This window comes from Mus pahari, chromosome 4, assembly GCF_900095145.1.
Source record: "Mus pahari chromosome 4, PAHARI_EIJ_v1.1, whole genome shotgun sequence".
NCBI classification, from domain to species: Eukaryota; Metazoa; Chordata; class Mammalia; order Rodentia; family Muridae; genus Mus; species Mus pahari.
This window is the reverse complement of record NC_034593.1, coordinates 61,931,061-61,939,938: the sequence shown is the minus strand read 5'-3', so window position 1 is coordinate 61,939,938 and position 8,878 is coordinate 61,931,061.

Below are 8,878 nucleotides of genomic sequence, written 5' to 3'. Positions count from 1 at the left end.
ATGAATCAAGTTATTTTTCTATGTCAGTGACTGGCAGGCATATTACAGCAACAGTATGAAACAGCTGTGGGGGGTGGGGCATGGAACAAAATGGCTACCGCTGTGCTGAAGGAGGTGGACTTCAACACAACCGTGTGTGTGTGTGTGTGTGTGTGTGTGTGTGTGTGTGTGTGTGTGTAACTAACTCAATAGCATCCAGGTGCAATTGTCCATTTGTTGTTCTAATTAGTTATCTTCACACTATTACATGAATTAGTTCCATTGTACAAGGGTCAGTGATAGTATTACCTACTGAATATTGAGATTTTTACCCAGGGCCACTCTTCCCGCACCCCCCATCACTGTGGGTCATCCCAAGGGCCTCCCGCATACTGGACAAGTGCCCCAGTACTGAGCTCCTGGTCATCCTTAGCCTCAGACACACAATACTCCTAACTCACTAATGCACAGAACAAGCCAAAACCATCAGTGTGGCTACTCTTGGTTGCCGACCTGACTAAAACCCAACTATATAGACCAAAAAAAAATCCCCAAAATGGAGGGCATGCCTGTGAGGTATGTGCTTAATTTGAAGTAGGGAGCTCCACTTCTATTCTGGACCTTTGAGTTAGGAAGACACACCTTTGATCTAGATCTTGAGGTGGGAGGTTCACCTTGTACACATTCAATCCTGGGCCACACCTTGCACTAGAAGACTATATAAAGATACAGAAAGAGGAAGATGCTGCTCTTTGCCTGCTTGTCTTCCCCTTGCTAGCAAGTCAATTCCTCCACTGGCATTGACGCCTACTTCTCCAGGATTGCAGCATCTACTGAAGACCAGCGGAGACATCCAGCCTTGTGGACTGAGCAACTACTGGATTCTGACTTTCTGTTCACAGTCGGCCACTGTTGTGTTAGCTGGACTGCAGCCTGTAAGTCATTGTAATAAATCTCCATTACTATATACATATATAGATGCGTTCTATAAGTTCTGTTACTCTAGAGAACCCTAGTTAATCCAATCAGCTTGAATTTAAAGATGAAGGATGAGACCAAAATGGGAAAAAAATATATATACCTAGCTGGTTAAGAGTTCTCTTTGCAGTTGGTATTAAGTTCCTGTTTGTTCCTTGTTTGTTTGACCCATCTGATCTGCACCTGCGTTGGATTTGCCTAATCACATGTGGGCAGGAAGTGCTTGGACAGGAGATGCATCAGAATGTACGCTTGCCCTGTTTGGATGTAGATGGGAAGTACATTAAGATATAAGCTTGCCTCTGATTGGACCTGATGAGAAATATGGTGGCCCTGTGCCTTTGCCTTTTTCTGTGGTCATTTCCTGGGAACCCATAAGTAGTCGTGGCCAGAGGCCATCCTCCTGGCCAGTACTTAATTAAAGCGTGCTTCAAATTTGGCTTTAAATAATGGTAATGATCTTATTCTCAACTGGCGGGATTATAAGAAAGAGAGGAAGGAAAGGAGGTGCCCCGAGTTCACACGTGTTATAACCAAAGCCAGCGCTTGTGTCTCTATATCCTGCATTCATGGTCCACAAGACCATAACACACTTACATCCTTTTTTTTTTCAGAGGCCAGTGAAAGGAGAAGTTGCCTCTGAAAAACCTAAAATACAAAGTATATGCAACAGGATTATAATAAACATCTTTTTCCAGAAGCGAATTGAAGCATTTTCAAACATTTCAAACAGAGTGACCCTGGATTACAACCCAGATCTCCTCTTCCTTCTCCCTGACTCAAAAGAGCAGTTGGGACTATCAGTGTAACCAGACACAAAGACGACAGACAGATACAACTTTGGGTTAGGTCAGGATATGACAGGTACCGTGAGCTTGCTTCCTCCCTTTAGTCTAGTGCATGCGAGTTTTCAACCCTCCTAGTGCTATGACCCTTTAATACAGTTTCTCATGTTGTGGTGACCCCCCCCCCAACCATACGATTATGTTCATTGCTACTTCATAACAACTATAATTTTGCTACCATTATGATTTGTAATGTAAATATCTTAGGCGGCCCCTGTGAAAGGGTAATTTAATACCCCCCAAAAGGATTGCAACCCACAAGTTTGAGAACTGCTGGTCTGGTCTTGTGGTTTACCTGGATGCTTCCGGATTCCTCACGGTCCAGTCTGCTTCCTCTCACAGGGTTACTACTCTAAGGCTTGTATTTCTACCACAGGTTCTCAACCTTTAGTGCGAGTCAAAATTATCTGGAGTAGAAGCCTTTCTATCAAGCTCCCAGCTGAGACTAACACTGCTGGTGTAGAGCCCAGATGTTTTAGAAGCACAGTCTTGTTGTGTCTCTAATCTCTTCTAAACCTACTCAAATCCCTCTAACCACAAGGAGCGCTGCCCAGTTGTTCAGACCGCCCACTGCCCAAGGCAGGAAGTCACTATTTCAATTATCACGGATGAAAGTTTAAGGAAGGATACTTTTTATTAATAAAGTATAAACCCGGTTACTTGTGAAATAAAACCAACAGAAATAGGTATACTGCATTTCAAAAGATGAAAGGTGGACAGTTTTTTTTTCCATTTTTTATTAGATATTTTTGTCATTAACATTTCAAATGCTATCCTGAAAGTCCCCTATACCCTTCCCCCGCCCTGCTCCCCTACCCACCCCACTCCCTCTTCTTGACCCTGGCATTCCCCTGTGCTGGATCATATAAAATTTGCAAGACCAAGGGGCCTCTCTTCCCAATGTTGGCCGACTAGGCCATCTTCTGCTACATATGCAGCTGGAGACATGAGCTCTGGGGGTACTGGTTAGTTCATATTGTTGTTCCACCTACAGGGTTGCAGACTCCTTCAGCTCTTCAGGTACTTTCTCTAGTTCCTCCATTGGGGGCCTTGTGTTCCATCCAATAGCTGACTGTGAGCATCCACTTCTGTATTTGCCAGGCACTGGTATTGCCTCACACGAGGCAGCTATATCAGGGTCCTTTCAGCAAAATCTTGCTGGCATATGCAATAGTGTCTGCATTTGGTGGCTGATTATGGGATGGATCCCCCGGTGGAGTAGTCTCTGGATCGTCCATCCTTTCATCTTAGCTCCAAACTTTGTCTCTGTAACTCCTTCCATGGGTATTTTGTTCCCTATTCTAAGAAGGAACAAAGTATCCACACGTTGGTCTTCCTTCTTCTTGATTTTCTTGTGTTTTGCAAATTGTATCTTTATTCTAAGTTTCTGAGCTAATATCCACTTATCAGTGAGTGCATGTAAAGTGAGTTCTTTTGTGATTGAGTTACCTCACTCAGGATGATATCCTCCAGATACATCCATTTGCCCAAGAATTTCATAANTTCATTGTTTTTAATAGCTGAGTAGTACTCCATTGTGTAAATGTACCACATTTTCTGTATCCATTCCTCTNTTGAGGGACATNTGGGTTCTTTNCAGCTTCTGGCTATTATAAATAAGGCTGCTATGAACATAGTNGCGCATGTGTCCTTATTACCAGTTGGAACATCTTCTGCGTATATGCCCAGCAGAGGTATTGCTGGATATTCCGGTAGTACTATGTCCAATTTTCTGAGGAACCGCCAGACTGAAAAAAAAAAATCAATGCCAGAAAACTGTCCCAAACTGTCAAGGACGGTGTTTAAATGTTCCACAGAAGAAACCCTTGCTGACCCAAAAGCAAGGCCCAGTTGCTGCATAACACTGCCAGGCCAAGTCTCAACTGAGTGCATTTAGCTTAATCGATAGGAGCTCTGCGACACTTTGTGCTGGCTTCTAGCCTTCTGCAGAGATGGTAAAGGCTAGGCAAGGTGGTCATAAGCCAGGCCTGCCTGTTCATTAGCTGAAGTCACCGGTCCAAGCAACGCCTCTTAGGTGATTCCTGTGCTCAACCCTCCCTGCTCACCTTATTTTGCTACAGACTACCCAGTCCTACACATGAAAGAGGCCTTACAAGTTCTGTAGTTTAACTTGCCATCAGCCTACGTGGCAAGCATCACTCCTACAGTGTTCTTGGAAAGTGAAAGATGAAGATATGGACGCTCAGGGATTTGCAAGGAGATATCTGGTTCCCTGGACTGTTCTTCACAGGGACTGACTGTGGTCTGAAATAAACCCTTTAAAGCTTTGGTTCTGAGATAATGAAATGGCTCGGTGGATAAAGGCACTTACTGTCAAGTCTGACAACCTGAGTTAATCCCAGGACACAATTGTGGGAACTTCTTCAATTTGTGTGCTGACTCTACATGTGCATGTGCGCCATGGCTCTCCTGTGCTCCCTCCCCCCTACATACATACATACATACATACATACATACATACATACATATATACATACATACATACACACACATACATACATACACACAAGAAATAAATAAATGCAGCAACTAATAAAAACTATGAGGCCTAGGGGGTGACTGAATGAGGAAATGACTCCATCAGTATGTGCTTGCTTTGGAAGCAGGAGGACCCGAGTTTGATCGCTGGAACCCCGAAAACACAAAATATACAGTCTGAAGAGAAAAGGATCACTGGGAACTGTTTTAGAGCTAAATCCAGGCTCCAGTGGAAAAAAAAAAAAGGTTTAAAGGAAAGCTGTTGTTAAATGGAATAAAGGGAGTGGTGACTTCAGGGCAAGACCCCACCCTGCGATGCTTCCAATTTGTGGAAAGAAATCAAAGAAAAACGTATGCAGTAAAGGAAAGCATCAACAACCAAAAACTAGTGCAAATGTAATGAAGGAGGGGGCCGAGTTCCAGCCCCAGTGAGCAGCAGAACTTGGCAGCCTCAGCCATGTGGTTCTGGCTTCATAGTCAAGGAAGCAAGAAAGGAGTTGTGAGATCTCCTTCCATGGCTAAGAAGAGCTGCTGACACAGTGCATGACGCAGGGACGTCCCAGCATGGAGGCCCAGAGGGGTCACAGCATATAGCTATGACAGTAAAGCCTGGATTTCATTGAAGATCTCAGGATGTTGGAGATGCCAGAGTCGTGGGATACCTGCTGAGGAAAGCTGCTAACCGGGTGTGGAGCTGACCCAAAAGAGACAAGTGGTTTGCAGTCAACAAAGCTGAAAGGAGTTAGAGATCTGAAAAGCACTTTGACATCAGACATGGTGATGCAGAGCTTGGAGTTTGCCCAGCTGGCTTTCGTCTTGCTTTAGTCCAGTCTCTCCTCACTGCGCTCCCTTTGCTCCCTGTTGGAATGGTAATGTATATTCTGTGCCATTGTATGCTGGAAGTATGTGGTCTGCTTTTTTGATTTTGGTTTTTATCAGGGGTTAAAAGATTGCCGTGAGTCTCAGAAGAGACTTTGAACTTTTGGGGTTTTAAATGGTGGTGAGGCTGAAAGGCTACGTGGACTTTGAAGCTGGACTAGACACACGCGTGTTGCCTTATGATATGGCTACAAGCCTATGGTGGCTAGGGAGTGGGATGTGGTTGGAAGGAGAATGGCTGGCTCTTATAGGCCCACAGATCTGAATGCTTGGTCACCAGGGAGTGGCACTGTTTAAAGAATTAGATGTGGTCTTGTTGGAGGAACTGTGTTACTGCGGGTAGACTTTGAAGTTTCAAAAAGCTCAATCCATGCCCAGAATCCCTCTATTTCTGCTGCCTCTGAATCTGGTTGTAGAACGCTCAGCCTCTTCTCCAGCATTGCGTCTGCTTGCGTGCCGCCATGCTCCCCACCATGACGATAAAGGAGTAAACGTCTGAAACCGTAAGCAAGCCCCAGTGAAATGCTTCCTTTTGTAAGAGTTGCCATGGTCAGGGTGTGTCCCCACAGCAATAGAACCATGACTAAGACAACAACCAGGGGACTTTGCTGATAGATTTAAATTAGATGAAACATTTCTAAAGGTGGGACGTGAGTGGCAGAGTCCTTACAGCCTTTATCCTGTGCTGAATGACAAGAAGCCTAGGAAACAAGTATTGACTGTAGCAGGAAGAGGAACAGACACAGGACAGTACAATCGGGACTACCACATGCTGATTGATAGATGTCAATCACTTCCTCATAGACAGAACGTCAACCAGGAAGACTGCAAGGGCCCTTTAAGAGGCTACAGAAAAGGCAAGGGTGACCACCCTGCTCCTCCCAGTGGTCTGAAAATCCCACAAGCTGCAGGAAAATGCAAATCAAAAGGTAATGCTTGCCACCACGTGTAAGAGACCAAGTCACCTAAGCATGACAGCCCACTAACTCCTCCCTTCAGTCGCTCATCTTCTAGCTGGTGTGTCTCCCACGAACCCCGCCTCCCCTAGTGACTACAACTGAGGAAAAACAATGTCCTCACCTTTGCAGTGCTAAATCAAAACCTTGTATAACTGTTTTGAACTATGATGCCTTTTGCGTGTGTGTAAGTCTTGTTTAAAATTTCAAGATGAGGTGGGGGTATATAGCTCAGGCATGGAGTGTCCTGACTTCTGCTGCCAGAACTGCATATCCAGATGCTGCATGTGAAGTGCAGGCAGGAGAAACAGGCCAGGTAGCTGTGGTGGCGCATGCCTTCAATCCCAGTACTTTGAGGCAGAGGCAAGTGGATCTCTGAGTTCGAAGCCAGCCTGGTCTACAGAGCAGGCAAAGTTCAGAACAGCCAAGACCACCCTGAGAGACCCTGTTTCAAAAACAAAACAAAACAATTTTTATAATGGAAATAAAGAACAGGGAAAATGGAAATTCAAGGTCACCCTCAGCTACCTGGTATGTTCAAAGCCCTCTAATGATATATGATACCCAGTCTCAAGAGACAATTATGTAATTAGCTAATTTAATTAAAAATTTTAAAACTTGAAGGTTTTACAATGAAAGGATCTTGAAGTGTGTTTGCCCTAATCCCCCACAAAAGTTAATTTGAGGCGGACTTCTGAAAAGCACTATTTCTGCAGTCCAAGAGAAAGAGTGTCTCTAGGGATGCTTGATCAGCAGTCTAGCCAACCGCTGAATTAGGGGTAAGAAGTAATAACAAATCTGAAATCTCAGCACAGATGTGTGCAACTCATATGGAAGTGCTGTCATGGAGGCACAACGGCTAATTCCTGAGACCGTCCTTTGTTTCAATACAGGAAGACCTCAAGCATGGGAGGGTAGGCTTTGCCAAAGGCGAAACTATCATCATAGGACATTTTCCGGGGGCAAACAGAAATCCATCCTCGGTGTCCAGCTATTGACCCATCTCCTATTTACCCCTTCCTTTGTTATTACTGATTTCAAAGTCAGGGGTGCTTACCATTCATTGCTCCTTTCCATTTGGCCGTCAAATGCCTGTAGGGATGTGAGGCTGGCGAGGAGTAAGTCTTCCTGCCTCTGAAGCATCACACTTAGAACTGGTCTCTGAGCCAAATAATTCAGAAGGAGGCCATGGACACAGATAGGCTGCTGGCCGAATGCTCTTATCCGCTTACACACCAGAGAGCACCCAGTACCCTGCACCCCAGTACTGTGTGCCCTGGCACATCGCCAGGCATATCCTTTGCTCCCCAGCTTCACAGCTTAAGAAATCACCATTCTGAGACATCCGGCACCTTTCCTGCCAGAGGAGAGGTGTCCCCCCCGGGAGGGTTCTCAGTGCCTGAGCTGGTAAGAGAGCCATCTTTGCTCCAGGCGGCCCTCAAAAGCGACACAGCTGCTGAGACAGACTCAATTTCTGGCTCCAGACATCCAGCACCTTTCCCACCAAAGGAGAGGTGTCCGCCTGGGAGGGTTCTCACTGCCTGAGCTGGTAAGAGAGCCACCTTTGCTCTGGTGAGTTGCCGGAGAGAGAGGGTGGCCTGCAGAAGCTTCACAGCTTCTGGGAAAGATCGAGTTTCTGGCTCCAGGCATACAGGCACCTTCACCTCCAGAGGAGAGGTGTCTATCCAGAAGGGCTCTCACTGTCTGAGATGGTAAGAGAGCCATCTTTGCTCCGGTTCGCCTAGGCTCCAGTCTGCACTGGTGAGAGTGTGGACCACAGAAGCTACACAGCTTTGGGACAGACAGAAGCAACCTAGCTTCTGGGACAGACCCTGTTTCAGGCTCCAGACGTTTGGGCACCTTCCTCGCCAGAAGAAAGGTGGCCACCTGTGAGGGCTCTGTCTGCCAGAGCAGGTGAGAGAGTCATACTGTGTACAGGGTCCCTCGGTATCTAGTCTGTGCAGGTGGGTGTGTAAACTGCAGAGGCAACACATCTTCTGGGACAGGCCCTGTTTTGGGCCTACATCTTCAGCCAGGAGGCAGATATGAACACCAGGACTCTGTGCACCTTCCCTGCTACAGGAGAGCTTGCCTGCAGAGAGTAATCTGACCACTGAGACTCAGGAGAGAGCTGGATTCCATGGACTGCTGACAGAGGCTAACAGAATCACAGGAGGAACAAGCTACAACCAGAGACAACGATAACAACTAACTCCAGAGATCACCAGATGGCAAAAAGCAAACGTATGAATCTTACTAACAGAATGCAAGACCACTCACCATCATCAGAACCTAGCACTCCCACCTCAGACAGTCCTGGATACCCCAACACACCCAAAAAGCAAGAATCGGATTTAAAGGCATACCTCATGATGCTGGTAGAGGACTTTAAGAAGGGCATTAATAACTCACTTAAAGAAATGCAGGAGAACAGTGCTAAAGAGGTTCAAGTCCTTAAATAAAAACAGGAGAATACTTCTAAAGAGGTAGAAGTCCTTAAAGAGAGAGAGGAGAACAGAAACATACAGGTGTTGGAAATGAACAAAACCATCCAAGACCTAAAAAGGGAAATGGAAGCAATAAAGAAAACCCAAAATGCAACAACTCTAGAGATAGAAACCCTAGGAAAGAAATCAGGAACCATAGATGTGAGCATCAGCAATAGAATACAGGAGATAGAAGAGAGAATCTCAGCTGCAGAAGATTTCATAGAGAACATGGGTACAACAATCAAAGAAGATG